At 41.0% G+C, this 27,619-nt stretch overlaps 1 protein-coding gene and 1 long non-coding RNA gene across 2 annotated transcripts in view; both read left to right on the forward strand.

Annotated features, from left to right (window-relative positions):
* The window catches only part of Aven (apoptosis and caspase activation inhibitor), a 213,414-nt gene that overhangs the window by 126,149 nt on the left and 59,646 nt on the right, over positions 1–27,619 (forward strand). The window lies entirely within an intron of this gene.
* On the forward strand, positions 14,484–15,416 carry LOC123462744. Its single transcript, XR_006638500.1, has 2 exons — positions 14,484–14,573; positions 14,840–15,416. It is a non-coding gene; the product is annotated as an uncharacterized LOC123462744 (long non-coding RNA).

Below are 27,619 nucleotides of genomic sequence, written 5' to 3' on the forward strand. Positions count from 1 at the left end.
CGTTCAATTGCCAGAACAAAAGAAGCTTATTTTTTGTCACTACTGGATAAAAAACCTTTAAAAATAAACTTTTCATGTTTTTTCTACATGTAGAGTACCATTGCTGCAGTGATTGCCAGGGGAGACAGCAATAGCTATTGTTTTTGTTCTAAATAACTGTTTGCAAGGGAGTCTGATTATACTCCTCAAATTGCTTACTTAATTACCTAGCTCCCAGATTATCTATGTGTTATGGATATCTCTACTTTTCTTATCCTTTTCCTTCAGTCTTTCACAACCAGTTTTCACTTTTTCAGTTCCATTTGCTGGGGTCCCCTCCATCATTAAGGAATGAAGACGCAAGGAGCTTTCTATCACATGCTGAAGACACAATTGTATTTGTATATTTTAGTCCCCAACTGAGGTTGGTGGTTTGGGGAGCTGAGTGGGAGGAGATGCTGATGGCCTGCTCATGAGTTTACTACTTCCTGTCTCTCCTGCACTTCACCCTCCAGCTGTGCCTGTGGTCACTAAGCCCAGAGTTCTATTCCGTGCCTCTACCCTGCCTTCACTGGGAAATTATGAACATACTAACCACTAGTCACATTTCATATTTGTCATTCAGCTTTCTGTAGCTGCGACAAATACCTGAGGTAAATCAACTTAAAGGAGGAAAGGTTTATTTTAAATCATGGTTTCCAAAGTTTTAGTGGTTATCTCAGCCACCTTGGAGACTATTGTAAGACAGTCTGTTGTGGTGGAAACATGTGGTGGAGGAGATTGCTCACCTCATGGTGACCAGGAGGCAGAGAGAGAAAGGACAGGGCCAGGGAAAGGAAAAGGCAAAAGGGTTCCAATATCTCCTTCACAGTCATACCCTGAGTAACCTAACTTCCTTTCTATTACTTGGCTCCCCACCCCTGCACCCTTTTGTTTTTTTGAGAACCTTCCACAAATAAGGCCTTTGAGAGACATATGGGACCTAACCCTAGCACCTGCCAACCAAAACTGAAACCAGAAGCTCTGTGTGGGATTTAGGCGTCAGCTCTTCAGGTGTTTCCAGTGTGCAGCACACAGGAATCTGGTCAGATGACTACCCCTGTGGCCTGGTCCTTATAGCTCAGACCTCTCAGCTGCCCCATGCACCCTCCCACCTCTCCCTACCTCAGTAGCTTTGTGGAGGACATGTGTACTTTCAGATCTGTGCACTACATTTTCTGTTTCAGGTGCCCATCCCTTAGGCTACCTGGGTTTCCCCTCTTCCTGTTTCTCTGCTCAGGAGCTGCTTTGGAGCTGATGAACCACACCACCCCCTGGCCTGCTTCCCACCAGTATGGCAGTCATTGTGCCTCAACCATCACATAGTCACTTATTTGTGGATCCCCATAATGGGAGAAATGTTGTTTCTCTGGAAATGTCTGGTTGTCTAGGATAGAGCCTTGTATGTTGTATTGCTCATGGGCTATAGATTGAATTTTTCTAGAGAATATTTTCTGCTGGTATTGGGAGGAGATTAGTTATGTAAAAAGAGTGGCTACCAGGATGGTGAGGGATGAAGTGGTCTCAGAAAGACTTGTTAGTAACCTCACTCTTTTCAGCTCTACTTGTGCTCACACATCTTTCTTCCAGGTGTTCTGGAGGTTTACCTGAATAGGGTGCCAGGCCAATTTCCTTCCTATCTTTGGCTGTCACCATTACTTCTTAATTTCTTAATGTCCTCGTAGACTAATGCTTTAACATATATCCTTTTTTTTTTTTTTTCAAGGTAGGGTCTCGCTGTAGCCCAGGCTGACCTGGAATTAAGTATATGGTTTCTGGCTGTCCTTGAACTCACAGCTATCCTCCTACCTCTGCCTCCCGAGTGCTGGGATTAAAGGCATGTACCATCATGCCCAGTTTATTTATTTATTTGAGAGAGAGTGTGAGAATGGGAGCAAGAATGGGGACAAGTGAGAGAGAGAGAGAGAGAGAGAGAGAGAACGAACACACCATGATCTCTAGCTACTGCAAATGAACTCAAGGTGCATGTGCCACATTGTGGCATCTCCACGTACCACTTTGTACATCTGGCTTATGTCAGTATTGGAGAATAGAACCTGGGTCCTTAGGCTTCATAAGCAAGTGCTTTAACCACTAAGCAATCTCTCCAGCCCTAAAATATATTTTAGCTAGGTGGTCATCTATGATCCCAGCCCTCAAGAGGCTGAGGTAGGATTTAAGTTTGATGTTAACCTGACTATATAGTGAATACTCAGAAAAAAGAAAAGTCTTGAACAGTGAAGAGTTTTGGGGGAGCATAGGTAATGTTTGAATCTCATCCATTCAGTTTAAATAGGTCAGCCCCTTCTTAATTTCTCCTTCATTCCTTTCTTTGGATTCACATGTGTCAGAAATTGTATAAAACAGCTTGTGCTTTCATTGAGATTTGTAAATGATGGGTTTTGGTGAAAAGGATCAGTTCTTCTATCGTTCTTGCAGTTTTTCTGTAAGCTGAAAGTTTTGTTTCCTTCTGTTCTCTTCCCTTTCTTTTCCTTCCTTCCCTCCCTCACTCCTTTTTTCCCTTCTTCTCTCCTTCCCTCTGGTGGTAGGATCTCACTCTAGCTCAGGCTGACTTGGAACTCACCCTGTAGCCTCAGGTAATCCTCCTTCCTCATTCTTCTAAATGCTGGAATTATAGCCATGAGCTACTTTGCCTGGCTTAAGGGAAAAGTTTTCCAAGTATGTATCATGTAAGGACTAAATTATGAAGAGCCTCCTGCTTCCTGTGTTAAGATCATGAAGGCTTTGTGAACCACTGATTTTAAGCAGTGGAAAGCTATGATAAATTTTGGAATTTAGAAAGATTAAATCTGACTATAAACAAGATATGGTTTGAGGCACACAAGGGAGACCAGGTAGGAAGTTTTTGCAGTAATCCAGAAATGATGAAGGCCTAGGATGAGACCCAGAGCATGGAGACAAGCAGCTTTCCCCATAAGACCCATCTCATCAGAGTCCTGGGCAATGAAGCTGTTGCTGCGGCAGCGTAAGCAAGGGATGTGCAACCGTTTGGGATGGTGAGCTTTTTCTCACAGACACACTCTGTACTTGCACCTAGAGACCAAGTCATAGGATTTGTGACAAATTTGGCATTGCAGTATACAAAAAGATCCAGGAGAAAATGTTGCAGGTGATTGCTGTTCAGAGACTAGCTCTACACACTCTGATTGTAGACACTGCTCAGGACTGAATTTGCCTGTCTGATGGATAAAATGTTGCCATTTGTAATAACAAATTTCTTTATAGTTTATCTTACCCATGACTTTTCTGTTTCATTGGGTGTCATTCTTCTATTTCATTGGCTAAATTATAGTTAGTTGTTGTATGCAGTGTTCCCACAAGGGCAGGCTTTTATGTTGTGTCAGTATTCTCTGTATACTTGCTTTAGTGGAAGAGTATTTCTGTCATTTCTGTTTAGTTTTTTCTTTTTACAAAAATAATTTTGATTGTTAAAAGAAATTACTGACTTCCATACAACATGTAGGTATTATTCATTGTGTTTATATGGGAACTTTGTTCTGAGAAGCTTCAGTTCAGAAATTCCAACTCTCCTCCTCTAATTTTGAAGGTAGTTGAAGAGAAGTCCAGAGTCACTCAGCTTACTACATACATCCTTAGCTGCCAGCCCTGAGTTAGGTGCTGGGGTTGTCTCGGGATTCCTCAGGGACAAGGATCTTGCCTGTTGGTTATGGTGCTATGGTGGCTCTCTTCATAACTGTGCTAACCTGCACAGGGAGTGTGAGAGAAGTACAGGCTTTATCCTGAGAACCATGTTTAGACCTGTGTGAGGCTCTTAGTCAACTTTATGCAGTAGTTTTCTGTTGGGTGCTGAATACATAATGGTGATATCAATATGACTTGAAGGTTTTGGGACAGAGTCCTTAAAATGTTTTAAAAACATGGTGGTTAAAAACAAACAACATAAAATTTATCATCATAATCCTTTAAAATACATAGTAGAATAGTTTTAAGTCCATAGCATTTTCATCTTTTAATCTAAAATTCTAAAGCCATTTAGCAACTCTACTCTTTTCCATCCCCAGTCTTGATGGCCATCATTGTACAGTTTTGTTTTCATGTATTTGACTTGTTAAGATTATATATAATCATTATTTTCTTTTCTTTCTTTTTTTTTTGTGGTCTTTCGAGGTGTAGAGTCTTACTCTAGTCCAGGCTGACCTGGAACTCACTGTAGTCTCAGGGTGGCCTTGAACTCACAGTGATCTACCTACCTCTGCCTCCCAAGTGCTGGGATTAAAGGTATGTGTCACCATGTCCGGTTCACTATTTTCTTTCTAAAAAGAATTTTTTTTCTTTTGGTTTTTCAAAGTACAGTCTTACTGTAGCCCAGGCTGACCTGGAATTCACTCTGTCATCTCAGGGTAGCCTCGAACTACTAACGATGATCCTTCTATCTCTGCTTCCCAAGTGCTGGGATTAAAGGCATGCATCACCATGCCTGGCTTAAAAATAATATTTTATTCATTTATTGGGGGGGGGGAGAAAGAGAGAGAGGTGGGGGAGAGAAAGAGGACACATCAGGACCTCTAGCCACTGTAAACCAACTCCAGACACATGCGTCACCTTGTGCATCTGGCTTTATGTGAATATTAGGGAACTAAACTCAGGTCCTTAGGCTTTGCAGGCAAGTGCCTTAAGTGCTGAGCCATCTTTCCAGCCATCATATATTATTTTCTGACTGCCTTATTTAATTTTGTATTGTATTCCTGAGGCTCATTCATGTTGGAGCATATGATAGGATTTTCTTTTTCAGACTGAAAAATAGTCCATTCATATGTCAACAGAAACCTGTATTGCTCTGTCTTTGGGCTTCTGTCTGTGAAGGTGTGCTTTCAATTCTTTTTTTCTTTTTTGTTTTGTTTATTTTTATTTAGTTATTTAAGAGCAACAGAGAGAAGGAGGGGGTAGGGAGGGAGGGAGGAAGAGAGAGAGAGGGAGGGAGGGAGAGAGAGGGGGAGAGAAAGAATGGGCACATCGGGGCTTCTAGCCACTGCAAACGAACTCCAGACGTGTGAGCCTCATTGTGCATCTAGCTAACATGGGTACTAGGGAATTGAGTCTCGAACCGGGGTCCTTGGGCTTCACAGGCAAGCGCTTAACCATTAAGCCATCTCTCCAGCCCTGCTTTCAATTCTTTTGCGTGTATACCCAGAAGTGGGATTTCTAGATACTATGGCAGTTCTATTAACTTTTTGAGGAGTATCTGTCATGTTTCCTTAATGGGTGCACCTTACAATTTGAATAACGGTGAACACATGTTCCAGTTTTCCCACATAACCTGGTGTGTGTGGGGGGGCATGCATATACTATGGTGCATATGTGGATGTCAGAAGACACTATTTGGGTGTTGGTCCTCTCCTTCTACCTCCTTGGGGACTTGGTCTCTCATTGTTCACTGTTGCTTTTTCCAGGCTAGTTGCCCTCTCCCCTTCCCAGCTTCTGACAGATTCTGTTGTCTCTTTCTTCCTCCTCACCTGTAGGTGTGACTGGTATTACAAACACCTACCCCAGCTTCCAGTTTTTTATATGAGTGCTGGGGTTCTGAATTCAAGTACTCATGCTCTATATGGCAAGCACTTTATCAAAACACTGAACCATTGCTCCAATTCCTAAACTTTTAATTTTGCTGATAAAATACATGTATCAAGATATTGAATCAATACTTTCAATGAATTTTTAATTTATTTTTATTTTTTTGGTTTTTCTGAGGTAGGGTCTCACTCTATCTCAGGCTGACCTGGAATTCACTGTGTAGTTTCAGGGTGGCCTCAAACTCATGGCTATCCTCCTACCTCTACCTCCCAAGTGCTGGGATTAAAGGCGTGTGCCACCACACCTGGCTCAATGAATTTTTTTTTTTTTTTTTTGAGGGTCTTGCTCTAGCCCAGGCTGACCTGGGATTCACTATGTAGTCTCAGGGTGGCCTTGAACTCACGGCAATCCTCCTACCTCTTCCTCCGAAGTGCTGGGATTAAAGGCATGTGCCACCATGCCTGGCGCACTTTCAATGAATTTTAAAAGTAAACTAGAAAACATTAAATTTTGATTTTGGGGGGCATATTTTCTTTTCTTCTCTCACTTTTTATTTTAGTTGATTTTAGATAGTTAGAGTAAGAATGAGAGAGAATGGTGTGCCAGGGCCTTTAGCTGCTATGAATGAACTCCAGACATGTGCGTCCCCTTGTCCGCATGTGTGACATTGTGCCTTTGCATCACTGAGTGTCTGGCTTACATGGGACCTGGAGATGTGAACATGCATTCTTAGGCATTGCAGGCAAGTTCCTTAATTGCTAATTCACCTCTCCAGGCCTGATTTTGGGGGGCATATTTTCTAATGAAAGTAGTACTTTGGTAAAATTTTTGAGAAACCCTGAGTTATGAAAAGAAACCATAGGCTAATCTAGGTGAGAAGAATTTGTGCACATACACAAACAGGAGCTGCTTCCCAAAGTATCATGTCACAAAGTGCTTCACTTACATACTTAATACTGTAAAAATGAGTACCGTACAGAAGACTTTGGATTGGACTGAAGGAGGAAGGCCAGTGTGACTTGACTGCAAGGAGACTATGCTTTACTATAGAGAAAATGTGATCTTAAAATTACAGAGTTTGGCTCATAACCCACAACTCCATGGTGAATACCATCACTCCCACCAAGGAGGGTCCTCAGTAGAGTGTAGGTAGGGAGGAGGGAAATGATGGCACCAACATATGATGTGCCCATACAAAGTTTCTACTTAATAATAAAGAAAATTAGAGTTTGGGACTGGAGAGATGGTTCAGTGGTTAAGGCGTTTGCCTGCAAAGCCTAAGGACCCAGGTTTTCCGTCCCCCCCCCCCCCCCGCAGTGCCCACATAAAACCAGATGCACCAAGTGGCACATATGTTTGGTATTTGTTGACAGTGGCTAGAGGCCCCGGTGTGCCCATTCTCTCTCTCTGTCTCTCTCTCTCTCTTTCTGTGTCTACTGGCAAATAAATAAATAAAATATTTAATAGTAATAATAATGATTACAGAATTTGTCATGAGGAGGCTAGTCATTGTATTTTCTTCTCAAAATTTAATAATAGCTGTAATTGGGAGTAAATACTGTGAGTTTATTTAATGAGGCCCAGTTAATTATTTTGCTTTGACTTTCATTGATATATGATAGTAAGTCTTCAGATTTCACAATGATCCATGTCAGAATTTGAGTGGACTCAAAAGACCACTTCGTATATACCATTTTGTCATACAGTCTCCCAGGAATAGGTGGTTTTGGTGACTGAGCTTAAGAGTAGGCTCTCCACTGATTTCCTTCTACTCATGGCATGATGGGAGAAAGGACAGTTACTGTGAAGAAAGCAAATGCTGAAGACAGTTGGCAAAGTGTGGCAGTCTCAGGTCAGCATTAACTCAAATAAGGGCTTGTTGTAGCATAAGTGTTTGCTGGGCAGTTTGGTGAGCACAATATATGCATTTAGCCAGACACCAGCAAGTATTACACCCCTACGTGTAACATGACTTACCTGTCATAAGTGTTTTAGTACCAAGCATGTATTTCTTCCTGTGGAGTGGGTCTTCAGTCCAATTAGAGAGCAGTTGGTTTCCCCCATAACAGACATGCCACTTGCATCCATTGGCTCATTTGGTCTGACTGGCCAAACTTAAGGCTTGGAGTGTCCACTTTTTATCTCCACTGATAACATCTCTTTCTCCCATGGAGCTGCATGTAGTATAGCTTTTTCCAGTTTTCTGTCATCTGATCTACAGGAAGAAGTTTTCAGCTCAGCTCCAGCAAGATTTCTCAGTGACTTTGCAGCCCAAGCATGTGGTCTTCAGCAATACAATCTTACCATCTATTTTGAGGGCATCAGGGACCTCCCTGGCCAACACAGCTCACTGGAAGGTATCCTATCCCTGGCACTGAAAATTTTCTAGTAATGATGTATGGCTTCTGGGTGCGCCATTGTCCAAAAAAACCTCTAGGTTTTCATATAACTTATTCATACCCTCTTACATTTAGACTAACCCTCCCCACCCACTTGTTCTTTACTCAATCTCTTCCCCTGATCTCACTTAAGCCATTCAACCCCAGTAATCTGTTTTTCTACTTACATATGTACAATATTCTCCCCTTAAGTCTCCCCCTCTCCTTCTTCTCTTATAGCCCCTTTCTATCTTACTGGCCTCTGTTACTGAGTTTTATTCCAAGCCACATATAAGTCTAAACATTTGTAGCCAGGATCCACATATGAGAGAGAACATGTGATGTTTGTCTGAAGACTTGCTTTATTTAAATTTTTGTCCCTCTTTTGTTATGATTTAAATTATTCTTTTTATTTTAATTACTTTTCACTTAAGTTTTATTTTTAATGTAAAAAATATATTTCCCAGCCGGGTGTGGTGGCGCATGCCCTTAATCCCAGCACTTGGGAGGCAGAGGTAGGAGGATCGCTGAGAGTTCAAGGCCACCCTGAGACTACAGAGTGAATTCCAGGTCAGCCTGGGCTAAAGTGAGACCCTATCTCGAAAAACAAAAAAAAAAACCAAAAACCAAAAAACAAAAAAAAATCCCAAACTAAAGGAAAACAAAAAAAGATACAAATAGATGTAAGGTAGGCAACAAAAACTAAACCCATTTAGTTCAGCTACATGTGAGTAAATCTCACCACATTTTAAATATAGAATATAAGCTTCCAAAGTGAGTTTCTTGAATACTAGCTTTTTAGGATATGAGTAAATATTCTGTGAAGAGTTTGTAGCCCTTTGGGTCAGGGAACCTGAATTGAATAGTGTAAGATTCTTCACTCTAAAGGGTCCATTGTAAATTATTAAAAAGAGGGTAGAAGGGAACATTTTTGGAAGCTTGAGGGATTCTTTTTCCTTGGAGCCTTTTGTAGGAGAACAGCCTAGTAACCAAACTGTCAAACAGTGGGTTAGGAATTATTAGAGCAATTTTTATTGAAGGTCACAGAAGACATGTATAGTCCACCTGAGGTCTAATCTCTTATGGTCAGCCAAAGTCGCTCAGATCACAGTGAGATTTTGCATGTGCTCTTGCTCCCATGTTTTACGATGGAAGTTCCCCTGTTGACACAGTGCTGGGGACAAGTAATCCTGCCAGTGGTGATTTATAACCTTGAATTTGCATTTGGGACAGGGAGGGGCTTCAAGGTTAATTGCTGAAGAAAATATTGTTTAAATATTTGCTAGGACTTGATTTTGAAAGTTAATACATGGCTTTATGGTTTTTCAAGGTTGTTAACAGTGAATAGATGCTTTTTTTGTATTACCTATTCTGTTTATATTGCTATTTCCTGCTCATTCTCTTAAATTTTTCCTGTCTGTGAAAAGAGCCTCATACCTTGGGTTGCTATAACAAACTACCATCAAATGGGTGATTTAAATGACATACATTTATTTTTCATAATTCTACAGGCAAGGAATTTCAAAATTAAGATCATAGCAGATGTTGCCTGGCGAGGACTTGCTCCCTGGTTCACAGCTGTCTTTGTACTGTGTCCTCACCTAACACAGAGAGAAAACAAACTCAGTAGGATTTGAAAGCTGCTACTGGTGAGGGTGCTATTCATTTAAGTAGGTACCACCCCGGAGACCTCATCTAATCCTAATCATGCTCCGTAATCCCCCCCTAGAAGTATCATATTAGGAGAATACAGCAATCAGTCTACAACAGAGGGTTTATAGAATTTCAGTTTGAGGGATTTTTAGCACTCATTTGATCCTACTTTTAAAGGGTAGAAAGCTAAAGTGGGACATTATGTGATTTGTTTAGTTTATGACTTTTTTTGTTTGTTTTTGTTTGTTTTGTTTTTCGAGGTAGCATTTTGCTCTAGCCCAGGCTGACCTGGAATTCACTATGTAGTCTCAGGGTGGCCTTGAACTCACAGAAATCCTCCTATCTCTGCCACCTGAGTGCTGGGATTAAATGTGTGCACTACCACTGCACCCAGTTTATGACTTTTTAATTTATATTTATTATTGAAAGCTTCCATAATTGTAGACAATAAACTATGTTAATTCCCTCCCTCTTGCTTTCCCCTTCACAACTCCACTCTACATCATATCCTGTCCCCTTCTCAATCAGTTTCTCTTTTATTTTGATGTCCTCATCTTTTCCTCCTATTATACTGGTCTTGTGTAGGTAGTGCCAGGCACTGTGAGGTCATGGATAGCCAGGCCATTTTGTGTCTGGAAGAGTGTATTATAAGGAATCCTATCCTTCCTTTGGCTCTTACCTTCTTCCTGCCACCTCTTCCGCAATGGACCCTGAGCCTTGGAAGGTGTGATCGAGATGTTTCAATATTGAACTCTCCTCTGTCATTTCTTCTCAGTAGTATGGTGCCTTTTGAGTCATTCCAGAGGTCATCGTCATCTGAAAAGAGAAGGTTCTCTAACAAAAAGTGAGAGTAGTATTAACATATGGGTATGAACATTAAGAGAAGTGCCTACTGGGCAGTTTGGTGAGCATAATAAATTCATTTAGCCAGATACCAGCAGGCATTACACCCCTAGGGCTCATGACCTCCCCTGTCATAGGTTTTCAGTATCAGGCATGTATTCCCTCCCATGGAGTGGGCCTCCAGTCCGATTAGAGATTAGTTGGTTTTGCCCATAACAGACATGCAACTATTGCACTTTTTGGCTCATTTTGGCCTGACTGGCCAAACTTAAGGCTTGTAATATTCACTATTGTTTATCTCCATTGATGACTTCTCTCTCTCCTGTGGAGGTGCATGTAGCATAGCTTTTTCCAGCTTTCTAAATTTCTAAATTTATCACTATTTTTGACAGGATTTAGATTAAGCTCTAGGCCTTCTGAATCTTAGTTGGATATTCTACAATATTATGTTATAATTTGATATTCCACAATACATTAAAAATTTTTCTATGCATGTGTATTTGGAGGCTAGAAGACACTCGGAGGCAGAGGTAGGAGGATCACTATGAGGTCAAGGCCACCCTGAGACTACATAGTGAATTCCAGGTCAGCCTGAGCTAGAATGAGACCCTACCTCGAAAAGCAAAAAACAAAAAACCAAATATATATATATATATATGTATATATATATATATATATATATGTATATATATATGTATATGTATATATTTATTTATTTATTTAATTTATGTATTTGAGAGAATCTTCAGGAAAGGATTTGTGTACCTTAAGCTTTCCACTATTTTTGAAGATACTTCTATGGTAACATGACAGAGAATTCCTTAAATTGCCATAAAAATTAGTTTGTACATTTGTGGTTCACAGTAGAAAATGGAGCTATCAGAATGATGTATGCACATCCTATAGCCATGGCACTTTGAATCATCCCACTGTGAAAGGAGTATCTGTTTGACTTCCCTCTGAAGTTTCATACATGAACAAGTAAGAATCAAATTACTTTCTGGGATTTGAGATGCACTGTAAGACCCCCAAAACGAGGACCCCACGCTCTGCCCGGATATGGCGACACCCCAAGTCACTCACGAGAAGCGGTCTTGATGCAAACTGCAAGAGGATTTTATTCCAAGCGCGCTGGGGTCCACAGTCGTACACCGCACAGGGGTAGAGGACTGCAGAGCCCCGAATGCAGGAACAGGACAGTTTTTATAGGGTTTCTAACAAAGCCTGTGCATTAGACCAATCAGTCTCCTATGACCTTGGTGGTCTGAGGCAGGCTGTTACGGCTTATGGTGCGGGCTACTAAGGCTTACGGTGTGGGCTATTAAGGCTTATGGTGCAGGCTATTTATAGAAACCAAACAAGTGGTTCACTTTATTATTCATTTCCCATCCTTGAGGGCTATCTCATGCCCTTTTTACCTAGTTTTATATTAGGAGCGGGCTCTGATATAATGAGAAGAGGGATTCTTTACTTGCTTTCAACAGAGAGTAAAGCCTGGAGTTTGAGGTATGCAGGGGCCCGCTTAAGCTCCCTTTGGAGCGTGATAGTATTTCTGGGCTTCTGAATTCTTGGGCCTTTCAGCACCAGATTATTTTCAAAGTGAAAATTTGAGGTATAAAATATGCTAGACTTTGTACTATCTATTTTGTATATGTTGTTTGTATTTTCATTTTTCCTTCATAGTAGAGGAAATGGTTTTTAAATTTAGGTGCCTAACTTCCTCAAGGCCACACAGTCAGAGACAGCTCAAGTTTGAAACCTGTTTCACCTGATTACAGAGCTGTATTCTGTTTACTAAGCAACTTCCTGTTTGAGAGACTAGCCATGCTGCAGGTAAATACTCTGTGGTCAGATTGTTTCTGCAGTGTATTGACTTCATAACTGAAGAGCTAAGCCCAGTCCTCCTTTACCACATATTCGTCCTCATTGGTGAGATTCTTTGTGTACTGTTCAGAGAGACCACTTAGTAGAGGGACAGCAGTGGAGGTGACCAGCTGACATTTGTATTGCTTGGAATAACAGTCTGCAGTTAGACGACTGAATGCTGAAATTACAGGCCTGAGCCAACACACCTGGCTGTAAAATCATGTTGCCTTAATTGCATTAGGTTTTTGTGCTAAAGGGATTAAGCATCAGCAGTAAGTGTGGAGATTTCTTTCACAGAGAAAATTTCTGTTCTCAACCCATTTTGTTTAAGATTTATTTTTATTTTTTTATTTACTTGACAGAGCAAGAGGGAGAGAGAGAGAATGGGTGCGCCTGGGCCTCCAGCCATTGCAAATGAACTCCAGATGCATATGCCTCCTTGTGCATCTGGGCAAATGAACTCCAGATGCATATGCCCCCTTGTGCATCTGGCTAATGTGGGTCCTGGGAATTGAACCTGGGTCCTTTGGCTTTGCAGGTAAACGCCTTAACCACTAAGCCATCTCTCCAGCCCTCAACCCATTTTTTACCATCATGTATTTGATTTTTTTCAGCAGGTATCTTGCTGATGCTAATTTTCAATTTTTCAGCATTCTTTGAAGCTAAAGTTTAAGATCTTATCTTAAAAACTTGTGATCCAAATCTGCATTGCAAATGAAAATCGCTTATTAACTGAGTTGGTGGTTTTTTTTTTTTGTAAGTATAAGTAACAGTTTGAGACTCTGCCACTACTCTGTTGCAGTTACCTTCTCACTGCTGGGGCAGAGCACCCAACAAGAAGCAGTTTGTGGAAGGAAAGGGTTTATTTCTGGCTTATAGTTTCCAGTTTCAAGGGGAAGTTTTGTCATGGTGGGGAAAGTATGGCAAGAGAAGACAGCCAGGTGCTACATCTCCACGGCAGCAGGGGAGTAGGATGTGAGCTTGCTAGCACTGGCATGTGGGGCCAGGCTGTAACACCTCTGTGCCTGCTGTCAGTGACCCAGCTCCTTCAGCAAGGCTCTACTTTCCAAAGGCTCCACCAGTTGGGGACGAAGTATAAGGCTCAACATAAACACATGAGGCTATGGGGGACATTTAATATTCAAACCACCATATTCTCTTTCAATAATTTTTAAAGCCTTTCTGTCATTGTAAGAGCATATGCTTTAAGTTATGTGTAACCACACAAATATGTTGGCTGTATGTAGATTTGCACATTTAGTTTTGTGTGTGGTCTGTCTTCTGATGAGAAGAATCATCTCTTGTAGGTATCCTTAGCAGGTTTGCTAACTTTGAAGACGGAGCTGTGGGGTTCCCCAGAGGGGTCCCTGCTCAGGGCTGTCTACGCGACCCCAAGAACACTCACGCAGGACGCTCTCAATGCAAACCGCACGAGGTTTATTGAATCCGATGCATTGGGGCTCAACACAGATTCCTCTCGCAGGAGGGGTGAAGAGCCCCTAGCAACGGGTTTGGTCAGCTTATAAAGGCTAAAACCACAGGTATGCAGAGTCATAGGGGCTTTTCAGCCGTGGGTCCCTCTGATTGGGTGGAGCCCACGGGGTGGGCTCGTGTCTGGGGACTTCAGATATGTGTTGACCGTTGATTGGTTGTGTCTTTATGAGGAACTAGGAGTTGTTTGTTCAGCTCGAGTTTCCGGAATTTAGGCATTGGGTAAGGTGTACAAAAGGTCAGGTCCTCATGGTATACTTTTTACAAAATGGAAGCAGTTGCAAAATGGCAGTTCTGTGATTCAGTGCAGCAGCAAGCAAGCCATATTACAGAAGCTTAAAAAGGCAGGTTAGCAGAGCAACTAGAAAACAGGGCAGCAGAAATAGGGCAACTTTTATCCTTTCAGAGCATTTGATTCTTCTCCAGTGCCTGTCCTCCACAAGAGACAATGTTTGGATTCCACATTGCTGGAGCCTGATGGGGAGTGAGGATTAAGGAAAGACAGAAGAAAGAGTGAAAGCATGGACTCCAGTCCAGGGCTGAAGCAAGGCCTCAAGCCAGGACTGAAGACATGGTTTATTTCATAGCATTACTTTTTATATCTTTTTACAAACAGTTTTTCCATAGACAAAGATTTTATGAGCTTTTCAAGTTCCTTATCAAAAAACCTTCCATTGAGTTTGAAAATGGCGTCCTCCTCGGTAAGAGCTCCTGTCCCTGCGGCTGGAAAAGGTGAATTTCCCAATGAGAAGTCTAAGCCGGAGAACCGAGGTTTGGAAGCATTATATAAGTTTTCTGAGTTGTGCCAGAATATGAAGAATATCTCAAATGGTTGCAGAGTAAAGAGCATGGCCACATAAAGCTGATTCATTGAGTTTTCAAGGAACAACAACAAAAAACCTGAATCTCAGGCAGTACAACTTCTTCAGGATGATGTTACTTGTGACATTGTTAAAATAGGCTCTTTAGTAAGGAATAAGGAAAGGTTTGTAAAGAGAAGACAGCAGCTTATTGGTCCCAAAGCATCTACATTGAAGGTTTGAAAAGTAGTCCTAGATACCATGAAGAATATTCATCCCATTTACAACATTAAACTTCTACTGAGAGTAAACTTGATGTGGCTGCCATCAAGGAGAAGGTCAAGAAAGCAAAGGGAAAGAAACTTGGAGCTCTTGCAACTGAAGAAGTGAAGCTGCAGATGGAAGCAGATGAGAAGAAAAAGAAGAGAAAAAAGTAACTCTGAGAAGCCTTCCTGAAGTGAAACTTATATTTCCTTTGGTAGAGGGCTGTGAGAAAGCTGGCCATGAGTTGCCTTATACGTGAGCAATAACAGTGGTCATCTCTTTTCCCGAGTGTCTTCGGTTCGTAGAGCAGCACTCATGCTAGATGTATGTAGCTCACTCATTTTACAGACTTGGAAACTAAAGCATAGAAACAAAGTTACTTAGTGAAAGTCCAGCTATGGAAGCTTATGAACAATATTTGTTTGCAGAAATGTGGAAAATAAAGGGCGTCGGTGGTTAACTTACAGAGTTAGGAGGCCAAGCAGTTCTTTTGACTAAAGCTTTATTGCAACATGCTTTTTCTGAAATAAAATAGAAATTAAAAATAAAACAAAAAACAAACAAAAAAAAACCTTCCATTACAGAGTTTTTGCATTTCAATCATTTCTCAGTACAAAGGACCAGCCAAATGGCTGAAGATACCTAATCTTGCTTATAGGTAGGCTGTTATGGTTATGCTAATGTCTTGCTGCCAGCCGGCTTCCCTACACTGAAGATACACAATCTTACTTGCAGGAAGGCTGCTATTGTTTTGCTAATGTTCTGCGGCCAGAAGCCCTGGGCTATGGATACAAGTCCAGCCAAAATGGCTCCCGACACCACATGATTCAGTTCTTTTTAAGTTTCCACTTTTTGCTTAAAAAAATAAGTCAGGTGGGTAGGACCTTAGTTTCAGATATGTTAATGTGTAAAACAGAGGTCAATAAAATATTGAGTCGGAGGCATTTCTCATCAGTGTTATAAAGATAACTGGGAGCATGGAGAATTCTGCAGGGAAAAATAGACATCATAACAGATTGAACCCTACAGTTGGGGGTATGGAGGAAAAAAGTAATTTTCCATTCTGTATATCAGAATTCCAAGTTTACAGCCATTTGTTAGACAGAGACAAGATGTTCTTTGTGTCTTTGTGACAACAAGCTGACTTCCTCTGTTGCAGTATCCTGTCTTTTCAGTGTTATTGCCATACTGAAGGGTTTTGTTACTACCATCCTGTAGTTGTGATATGGTCTGGCTGAGGGTGATGCGGTTTTTTTAACTCAGGTTTTACAGACCTGAGCTTAGTCCATTGGAATGAGATAAAAGAGAGGGAACCTCCGTGGAGGGTGCTGCAATTCTGTTGTTTTGTGGCAGGCAGCAGGGGCCTGGCTCAGTTCACAGTCTCCTGAGCCTAATTCACTTAGAGTGCTCCTGTTGGGTGAGCAGTATGCTATCTAGTCTAATCCACAGTCTCATGTTCATTTTCTGTATCCCCAAGGGAGGCTTGGCAATTTACTTAGTCTAGCCATGTTCCTTTAGAGCTTCACAGATGTGTCCTTGGTTCCAGAAGACATTGTAGAAGGAGAGACAAGGCTACTGGTGGCATGGATTGTACTTCCTGATAAAGTACAGTGACCTCTCATTCTGTGGTATAAGAAGCAGTTCTTTCAGGGTCCCCTTCCTCTGACATTCATTTGTCACATTTTCTTTTGAAAAGGAAGTGTCTGATACAGGGGCCTTCAAGTTATTTTTCATAGGAATCAAATAGAAAATACTGTTTATATTGTTAGCCTTTCTTCATAAACCAGAAAGATTGAAGTTTATCAATCCTCCATTATTGCATGTAGCATTTGTTGTTTATTTTATTATTTCATTTTAAAATGCTGATACTTGCTATGTTGATTTAACAAACAGCCACTATGCCAACATCTACAGTTTAAAAATAACTTTGACTTATGTAGAGCAGCTTCATTTCCTTCACATTTGCATTGTATTCTTGTTACAGTTTTAACTTCTTTTTTTTTTTTAAGGCAGGGTCTTGCTCTAGCCCAGGCTGGTCTGGAATTTGCTATGTAGTCTCAGGGTGGCTTTGAACTCACAGTGATACTCCTACCTCTGAATGCTGGGATTGAAGGCGAGCACCACCATGTTCCGCTTACAGTTTTAACTTCTTAAAAAAATTAGTTTTCAAAAAATGTGCACACACTGGGTGTAGTGGCTTATACCTCTAATCCCAGCACTCGGGAGGCTGAGGTAGAAGGATTGCTTTGAATTCAAGGCCAGCCTGGACTAGAGGTAAGCTCTAGATTAACCTGGCTAGAGTGAGACTCTAGCTCAAAAAATCAATAAATAAATAAAGTAATGTGCACACTGTAAGGTTCAGGAGTGATCAACACCATGGAGACCACTCTGAAACAAAGATAAAAGCTTTTATTTGGGAAAAACATGAGCTGCCAGGACTGACACAGCAGACTTGAAATTCCAGATAGTGCATTATGTAGGGTTCTTCAGTTGGGGGAAGGTGAGGAAGGGAAAAGTTACAAAAAAGGTTTCTTTAGGGGAGATCTAAGATAGCCAAAGAGTGACACCAGAAGACTGACCACAAGATAAGGGGATAGGAAACCTAGACCTCTGGGGCAAGAAAGGGATAATGGTTAGGTGGTTTCTTGAGGAATGTGGATGGCTTACTTCCTTATGTCTCTGTTGCCCTCCTACTGTCCTCGGTGACTCCATTTTGTCCTGACCTAACACACACCATCAGATCGGTGTACATAAACTGTCCTGGGAATTGTGTTCTCCAGGTATCACCTTTTGAGTACTCATGGAACTGACAAGATGGCTTTTCTGTGTGTGCAGCTACTAGTAGAAGCAGAGACTCCGGGTTACTGTGTGGCTCCGAGCTTGCCACGCGTGCTGTTAAGTAATCCGTATTCTAAGAAGCACCAGAGGCCTTAGGTCACGTTGTTCTTCTCGGGCATCACTCATGTGCGTTGGCTGTAACTCTCTGTGACATCAGTGTTCTCTGTCTTGACCTCATAACATGTTTTAGTTTGGTCATCTTTACCTGCTGAGAGTCTGTTCACACTTAACTTCAAGGGATCCTGGTTAATATGCCATACTGTGATTTACTGTCCTAGAGGTTAATCTCATTTCAGAATCAAGCCTTCCTGAGTGTGAAGACTCAATGTTTCTCTTTTGTCAGGAATTATTTTTACTACCATGGACCATTTTCTCTGCTGCAAGTTGACTAGACCTCTAGCCACAAGACAGGATTTTTCAGTTGGATCTTCTGCTGTATGAATTTTAATGACCAAACTCTTTATCATGAAAAAAAAAAAGATGAAAACAGTAATGAAAAAGTAATTTCTTTTTTAAACAGTATTTTATTTACTTGAGACAGATTGATGGAGAGAGAAAGAGAGATAGACAGAGAGACAAAGAGAGAGAGAGAGAGAGAGAGAGAGAGAGAAACAGAGAGGGGCAGATAAAGGATGGGTGTGCTAGGGCTACTACAAACAAATTCCAGGTACATGCACCACCTTGTGCATCTGTTTTACATGGGTACTAGGGAATCAAACGTAGGTCCTTAGGCTTCACAGGCAAGTGCCTTAACTGCTAAGCCATCTCTCCAGCCTTGAAAAAGTAATTTCTTGGTTTGGCCGTAACACTGTTTATTTTAATGAATTTAGTGGAAATATTAACACAGTATCTTTTCAGCAAAAGAAGATTTAAAAATTCCTTTAACTTGAGGGTAATGTACCTTTTGAAATAACTATAAAATAAGCTTATATAAATAATCTTCTAAGTAAGTGAATTTAAATATTTAAATTTTAATTTTTGAAAGCTACTCTTCTTAAAGAGGGATAAGAGCTTATGATTCGAGCTGTAAATAATTTTCTCATTGCTTGCATCATGCCTTTTGTTGATTATCATTCTGAAAGAAGAAAGGAAAGTACAGGAAGTTGTCAGTTCTGGCTTTTTCGCAAGTAGTATATGGGATCTGTCCAAAAAAGAAAGGGAATGCATTTTTAAATTTTTATTGACTGACTAATTTTCAGGTAGTGGTGGGTGGGGGAATGGGCAAGCTAGGATTTCCTGCCACTGCAGATACACTCCAGATGCATGCACCACTTTGTGCATCTGGGTTCATGTGGGTACTGGGGAATTGAACTCAGGGTGTCAGGCTTTGCAAGCAAATGCCTGAAACGCTGAGCCATCTTTCCAGCCTGGGGATTTTTTTTTTCCTTTCATATATCTTTATTTTCAAAAAATTTTTGCAAATGTGTTATTTAAAAATAAAACAATATCTTTTAAAAACAATGCCACATTTTAAAATTGTTGAAACCGGGTGTGGTGATGCACACCTTTAATCCTAACACTCAGGAGGCAGAGGTAGTAGGATTGCTGTGAGTTTGAGGCCATCCTGAGACTATATAGTGAATTCTAGGTCAGCCTGGGTTAGAGCAAGACCCTACCTTGAAAAATAAAAACAAACAAATCTGATGAAGATGAATCAATAGGTAACATGGCTTTAGGGGCTGGAAAGATGGCTTAGCATTTAATGAGCTTGCCTGTAAAACCTGAGGATGCAGGTTCAATTCCCCAGTACCCACATTAGCCAGATGCACAAGATGGCACATGCATCTGGAGTTCCTTTGCAGTGGCTTAAGGCTCTGGCACACTCATTCTCTCTTTCTCTTAAATAAGTAAAAAATATATCTTTTAAAAAAACATGGTTTATTACTTTGCCTATGGAAAAACTTGTACACAAATCAAGTGTCTCCTCCCTTGGCTGTTTCTGGCTTCTTGGTAGAGGCTCTGTCCTGGCTGGGAGCTCACATTCAGGTATGAATGCAGAATGGTTCTACAGCAGGGGTGCCCAAGATCAGAGACCAGAACTGGATACAAGAGTGGGACAGAATTATGTCAAGCACTTCCCTAAATCTGGCATGTATTCAGATGACTCATTTGGACATAGCCAATGAAATCCTGAAAATACATTTTAAGAAAAAATAAATATTCTGCACAATGTATTCATGAGGGTCAGTTAGTTTGTCCTTTATCCCAATACTATGGGAAAGTGTAATTTGACCTCTAAGAAGCATTCTCTTAGTTGTTCTTGTGAGTTTAGCACATAATGTGAGCCTGAAAATCCAAATCCAACTCTTTTTGGTTTATATTTATAAATATACAAAATTTCAAACTTAGAAGAATTTTAAAGAAGTACAAGTGGGTTTGGGTTCCCCACTACACTACTGCTTCAATAGCCTTCAGGGCATCTCTGTGTCCTTTCCTGTTCTTCTGGAAGTAAGGGCCTCACAGACGCTGCCAGCCTGTTTTCACTTTGTGCCCAGAGAACACTTAAACCAGCTGCACACAGGAAACATTAGGGATGACCATGGATGAGGAAGGTGCAGGGCTGAGGGAACCATTAAAACTTGGAGGTCAGTGAAGTGCTACAGGGACATGGCATGAAGCACCTGCCAGGGTCGGCTGCAGTACAAGGGTGTCCTGAGTCCTTTCAAAAGAGAATGCTGCAATGCCAACAGAAAAACAGAAAAGTGTCTCTGTACTGTTCAGGGTGGCCTTAAACTCACACTGATCCTTCTACCTCAGCTCTTATTAATTATGAGTTTTATGAACAAATTGTATGTTGGTCACATTGGGGGATGTTTTCAAGTTGTGAAATCATGGTTACCCAGTGTGATCATTTGAATTTATGTCTCCCAGTAGACTCAATTGTTTATTAAAGCTTGTAACTTGGATTTCCAGCCGCCTGGCTGGAAGAGATATCACTGTGGGTGGATCTTGGGGTCCAGCCCAAAGGTGTTATTGGATCTGTTCTCAGCCTAAAGGTATGCAGAGTGCTTGAGCTCTGCTTGGGGTGCCCAGTGTATGCTTGCTTGTGGGGCTGGTCCAGGTCTTTCTCTCTGCATGGATTTGTTAAAGGGACCAGCTTCTTTCACCATTATGGAACTTCCCCTGCATTTGTAAGCCTGAAATGCCATTCCTTCCATAAACTCTGTCTGGCTTGAAAGGTCATGCCAGCAATGTAGAGCTGACTATGACATCCAGCAATCAGTCTTTGGGAATTCTAAAATTACTAAGATCGCTTTCATTCTGGAATTCTTTTTTTAAAATTTATATATTTATTTTAGGGGAGGGGATGGGAGGGAAGGAGGGAGATGGAGGGAGGGAGAGAGCTCTGAATTTCTTATTTAACATAATATCTTTGGGTTCAAAGTGATTCTTCTCATGTTACCTTCAGTGGGAGCATACCTGTCAGCTGTTTCACATAACAAGAGGGAATATGTAGCCACAGCCTTTCAGAATTATAGCTTAATAAAATAGTGAGTTTCATTATAACATTTTCATTTATGTATGTGTATATGTATGTATGGATACATACATACATACATACATACATGCACACAATGCTTCTTCCCCATTTTGAGGCAGGTCATTATTTCCCTAATAATTATTTTTTTTAATTTGGAGACATAGTTCTGTTCACTTTGCAAGATTAATAAAACTATAGAAAAATTGGAGAGAAAGATGGAAGAAGATGATTTATAAAATGATAGGAAGAGGGGGCTAGAGAGATTGGTCAGTGGTTAGGGTACTTGCCTGCAAAGCCCAAGGACCCTGGTTTGATTCCCCAGTACCTATGTAAACCAGATGCACAGGTGGCACATGCATCTGGAGTTCATTTGCAGTGGCTTGCCCTGGTGTGTCCATTTTCTCTCTCTATATCTGCCTTTCTTTCTCTCAAATAAATAAATAAATAAAAATGAATAAAATATTTTGAAAAATGATTGGACGACATTTCTTGTTTTTTTTTTTTTCCTTCTTTTTCGTCATGGTCAAGCAGTTTTCCTAGTGTGTGTTCCATTCAAGGTACATGTACAGAACACCTTGGGTCTGTCTCAAGCAGAGGACTGATTTGCAGAACTCATGAAGAATGAACTGGATATTTTTCTTTTTGGGCAGCCTTTATACCACTTAAAACCAAGCCTACTTGCAGTTGATCAACTTGTCATATACTTTTAAAAAGTATTTTATTTATTTATTTGAGAGAGATACAGAAATAGGCGGGGGGGGGGGGGGAGAGGGAGGGAGGGAAAGAATGGGTACACCAGGGCCTCTAGCCACTACAAACGAACTCCAGCTGCATTTGCCCCCTTGTGCATCTGGCTTACATGGGTTCTGGGGATTTGAACCTGGGTCCTTTGGCTTTGTAGGCAAGCACCTTAACCACTAAGCAATTTCTCCAGCCCCTGTCATATACTTTTTGTTAATTTTCCTAGTAGTTTAATACCTTATGCTCCTGTGTGTTCTGAATTAATTTTCCTTCTTAGGTATGTGAAGATGAACCCTATCTCCTTCATTGTATGTTTAAGGACATTGCTTTCCCACTTACCATCTGATGCTAATCTTCAGCAGTAAAATTAAATTGACATTTATTAAAGGATGTTTTGATATCGCTTTGAAAAGGGTAGTAGAGAGTAATTAGTCACAGTAATGACTTTTTTTTTTTCATTTTGTGTGCAAATTTAGGTGGCTTGCGGAAAGTTTCTAATTTTATCATGATGTTAGAGAATTACTGCTTGACTTCCATGGCTTGTTTAAGCAATTAGAAATCTGATGGATCCATGAAGCATCTGTGAATTTTCCAGCCTTGAAAGCCCACCTTCTTTGCTTAGGGAGCTCCCGAGTCCAGGGCCAGCACTATTCCTACCACATGCCTTTTTGTTTGGCTTTAGCCTGGAGGTGTACCCCAGGCCTGTCAGTTCAGACTGTCTACAGCCATAAAGTGTAGAAATCATACTTAAAGTTGCCTTTCAGAACATGAAGTCAGGTGGGGCTGGGGAAATGTCAGGAGACCCTGATATATGTGCATGCACGTGCACATACACATACAAATAAATAAATTTAAAAAAAAACATGAAGAAGCCAGGACATTGCTAGTATGACTTTCGACTTTCTGAGCAACTGGAATCACATTACAGTATTAAGTGTCAATGGACTACATGAAGATTGGGAAGAGGGAATGTGTGCAAGAAGCAGACGGTACCAAAGAGCAAACTAAGACTTGGGTGCTACAGGGAGAAAACCTGTGCTGACCATAGGTTGCTATCCTAAGTCAGGTGCCCATTCTCCAACTTCATAGACCTTAAACACCACCAGGTCAGGCATGGTGGTGCGCACCTGTAACCCCAGCACTTAAGAAGTAAAGCAGGAAGATTACAAGGTAAAGCCCAGCTTAGCCTCCACAGTAAATTGTAGGCCAGCCTGGCCTGTGGGCCTATGCATCAAGACACTGTCTCAAACTACTCCCCCAACAATGAATGAATGAGTGAATGAAAGAATAAGTAAGTGGCCAAATAAATAAGTCCCTGTCAGGAGCAAGTTTCAAGTAAGGGGGAAGCAATGGGTGTAACTTTTGTGAGACTTGGTAAGCCCTTTTATGCTGTTTCTTGTGGCTGTCACTTTGAGTTTCCGAGGTCATTATTAGGCAAATTCCACCTAGCTGGGGATTCTCACCTCCAGATTAGGTACACGTAACCTAGAGATTAGAACACTGCAGGTAGCGTAGCATAGTGGACTCTCTTACCTGACGCGGCAGGGAACCAGAGGACGGGAGTCTGCTCTGCTGGTGTTTATGCCCATCGTTGGCTGAAGGCAGGTGAACTTAGAAGACCTGTCACACTGACTTTAGGCTTGGGACTCAGGATTCCAAGTACCTTTCAAGGACAGTTTCTTTGGCTATTAGCTCCTGTCAGTTGCTTTCTTTATTTGTCAGTTTCAGGGTTCATGCAGAAGAAAAGTCAGTATAGCATTTCCTGTCCATGGACAGAGAGCTCCATTTTTTTCTCTCTCCCTCATTCCTTTGGTTCTTAGAGAACATTCTTCTTGTTTATAGTTACCCATCATTTAGCCTCACCCTCCTGTACTGTTTATTAGCCCCGAGAAGGCATTATTCAGCCAAACATTCTTCTGTCTGCGTTTTTCCCTATCACTGAGATTGCTGGGGCCATCTTTTCCACCAACTCTGCAGCTCTGCCTGCCATTAGACTGGTGTCTGGCTTTCACATGCTGGTTCTGCTTTCTAGTGTGAGAGCACTACTCTGCTTTCTTTTACATTATGAACTATAGGTTTCGGAGTTTTTACATTTGCTGCTTAGGAACACCCTTTGAGTGGATAGTAGCCAGTAACCAGCTTACCCATGTGTTTAACTTAGTGGCTTATTTTGAGCCTGATGTACCATTCTTTTTTTTCCTAAAAGTTCACTCAGAGGGTACAATTTGCCTTACCATGCATGCACCCAAAACCAGTCCAGGCTGGATTGGCCTCCTGCCTCTAGTTCTAGGATGTGTTTGCAGAATGGTGTGTTTGAATGGAAACTGACCACCAAAGGAGAGTTGTCAAGGAGAAATGCCCTATTACATGGTTTCAAGCCAAGCACATGCAGCTCAATGCCAGCAGGGGTCCCAGGTGGCTCAGTGCACTGCTGGGAAAGGGATGTGTGTGTAACTCAAGCCATACAGAGTCTCAGGCTGCCGAGCTTTCCTGGGCTTGCCTGTTTCATTTGTCACATGAGGACACATAGACGGTGTCACTTTGTTGTGTTTTGTTGTTTGTTGAGGTAGCGTCTCAGTCTAGCTCAGGCTGACGTGGAATTCAATGCAGTCTCAGGGTGGCCTTGAACTCACGGCAATCCTCCTACCTCTGCCTTCCAAGTGCTAGGACTAAAGGCGTGCGCCACCACACCTGGCAGAAGGTGTCACTTAGAGGAACAAACAAACCCTTGCTGGACACAACCTTGGCTGACATCTCCCCACCCCCCCAGAATTGTGAGCTACTCATTTTTACTGTCCATAAATCACCCAATTTATGGTAATTTTCTTACAGCAGATAGAGCCGACTCAGACAGGTGGGCATATACTGAAGCGGTTAAACACTGTCAGTGACTTCCCGTCATTGTTGTCCTGTTCTACACTGTCACCAGCGATGTCTCCTAACACCAATTTATCATCCTGCAGGAACATCAGTTTCTTTCTTTTCCTTTTTTTTTCTTTTTCTTGTCTTTAAAAAAATTTTTTTTTATTAACAACTTCCATGATTATAAAAAAATATCCCATGGTGATACCCTCCCTCCCCCCCCCACTTACCCCTTTGAAACTCCACTCTCCATCATACCTCTTCCCCATCTCAATCAGTCTCTCTTTTACTTTTGATGTCTTGATCTTTTCCTCCTCTTATGATGGTCTTATGCAGGTGGTATCAGGCACTGAGGCCATGGATATCCAGGCCATTTTGTATCTGGAGGGAGCATGTTGTATGGAGTCCTGCCCTTCCTTTGGCTCTTACATTCTTTCTGCCACCTCTTCCACATTAGACCCTGAGCCTTGGAAGGTGTGATAGAGATATTATAGTACTGAGCACTGCAGTCATTTCTTTCTATCACCATGATACCTTCTGAGCTGATGTACCATTCTTTAAGGTAGACTTTGCTTTATTTTTCAAAATATTTTATTTTTATTTATTAATTTGAGAGAGAGAGAGATATACAGAAATAGGCAAGGGGGGGGGATGAATATGGGCGGGCCATGGTCTCCAGCCACTGTACGCAAACTTCAGATGCCTGCGCCCCTTGTGCATCTGGCTTACGTGGGTCCTGGGGAGTCAAGCCTGGGTCCTTTGGCTTTGCTGGAAAGCGCCTTAACCACTAAGCCATCCCTCCAGCCCCTTTGCTGTATTTTTAAAGATGGATATATGCATCTAAGCAAGCTAGAGAAAGGAACTGAGTTAGTGTTTTGAAGAGTTTTGCAGATATTCACTCTGGCCTTTATATATTCCAGACTTGGTTTCTTGTCTGCAACCCACCCATTTCATTGCCAAGCATGATGGAACACACAGTAAGCTTTCTGCCCTGTGCCTTTGTGCCCTTATGCTAAGTTGGCATGGTAGCAATGGGAATATTCCTAGAAGCTGTTTCCCTACCATGGTGGCCAGTGCTACAGAAGCCACATAAATATGTTCCCAGCTCAAACTCTCTTTATTTAGGTCCTCTAAAGATCTAGAGCAGCACCTCACTCAAGGATCAGTGTGAATGAAGTTGTTGTAGAAAGAATGCTTCTAACAATAGATTGCAGCCTAAATACATCACTTTTGCAAACTATCTAAACATGAACATGTGAATATATTACTGGAGCCTCCCTAGGCCTTGGAAGGGGACTGTGCAAGTGAGCAGCTCTGAAGCTTTTTATTAGCTTTGTGTAAATTGCTTCCCCTCAAATCTTGGCTTCTACAGTAGAGAGAAGCTCCAATGTCATATCAGAGTATGGTATAGTACTTTTCACTGTTGTATATGCATAGTTTGCACTGGAGAATCATTGAAATGAATAGTGATTACTGATAATAATGACATTTAGTTAGCGCTTTGCATGTGCCAGCCACTGTCAGGAATACTTGCACTCTTCACTAAATCTTTAGGTTAACCCTAAGTGTTAGGTACTGTCGTTATTCTCATGTGAAATGACAAAAATACCTGGGGAACAGGCCTTGAATAATTGGCTTAAAGCATATATACTATTTGAGTTATTAATCTCATCTTGATTTAAATTAGGTAGGTCATATAAATCAAGGAAATCATCCATTTCTTTCAGATTTTCATACTTAGTGGAGTATATGTTTTTATAGTATGTCCCTATGAATTTTTGAATTTCTTTGGTATCTGTTGTGATTTTGCCTTTTTCATCTCTAATTTTATTAATTTGTGTCTCTTCTGTCTTTCTTTTGGTCAGATTTGCTAAGGGTTTATCAATCCTGTTTATTCTTTCAAAGAAACAACTCTTTGTTTCATTGATTCTTTGGATTTTTTTTTGTTTGTTTGTTTCTATTTCATTAATTTCTGCCCTAATTTTTAGTATTTCTTCCCATCTACTGATTTTTGGTTTGCCTCATTCTTCTTTTTCCAAGGCTTTAAGGTGAAGCATTAGGTCATTTACTTGCGACCTTTCTAATTTCTTAATATAGGCACTTAAAGGTATAAATTTACCTCTTAGAATTGCTTTCATTGTGTTCCAGAGATTTTGGTATGTTGTGTTCTCATTATTGTTTGACTCTATGAATTTTTTTATTTCCTTCTTGATTTCTTCATTGATCCATTCATCATTTAGTATTGTTTAGTTTCCATGATTTTGTGTATGCTCTATAGCCTTTCTTGCTACTGATTTGTAGTTTAATTCCATTGTGGTCCGATAGAATGTAAGGAATTATTTCAGTTTTCCTGAATTTGTTAAGATTTGCTTTGTGTCCTAATATATGGTCTATTTTACAGAATATTCCATGTGCTACTGAAAAGAATGTATATTCTGCAGCCTTTGGATGAAATGTCCTGTAGATATCTGTTAGGTCCATTCCTTCTATAACCTCATTTAGTCCAGATGCGTCTCTGTTTATTTTTTCCTGGGATGACCTGTCAATTGATGAGAGTGGGGTGTTGAAGTCCTCCACTACCACTGTGTTTGTTATTATCTGTGACCTTAGTTCTAATAGTGTTTATTTGATGAATTTGGGAGCCCCCATGTTAGGTGCATATATGTTTAGGATTGTAATGTCCTCCTGTTGGAGTGTGTTGTTAATCAATATAAAGTGACCTTCCTTATCTTTCTTGAGTATTGTTGGACTGAATTCTACCTTGTCAGATATTAGGATAGCAACCCCTGCTTGTTTTCTAGGCCCATTTGCTTGAAACACCGTTTTCCATC

This window comes from Jaculus jaculus, chromosome 8 (assembly GCF_020740685.1).
Source record: "Jaculus jaculus isolate mJacJac1 chromosome 8, mJacJac1.mat.Y.cur, whole genome shotgun sequence".
NCBI classification, from domain to species: Eukaryota; Metazoa; Chordata; class Mammalia; order Rodentia; family Dipodidae; genus Jaculus; species Jaculus jaculus.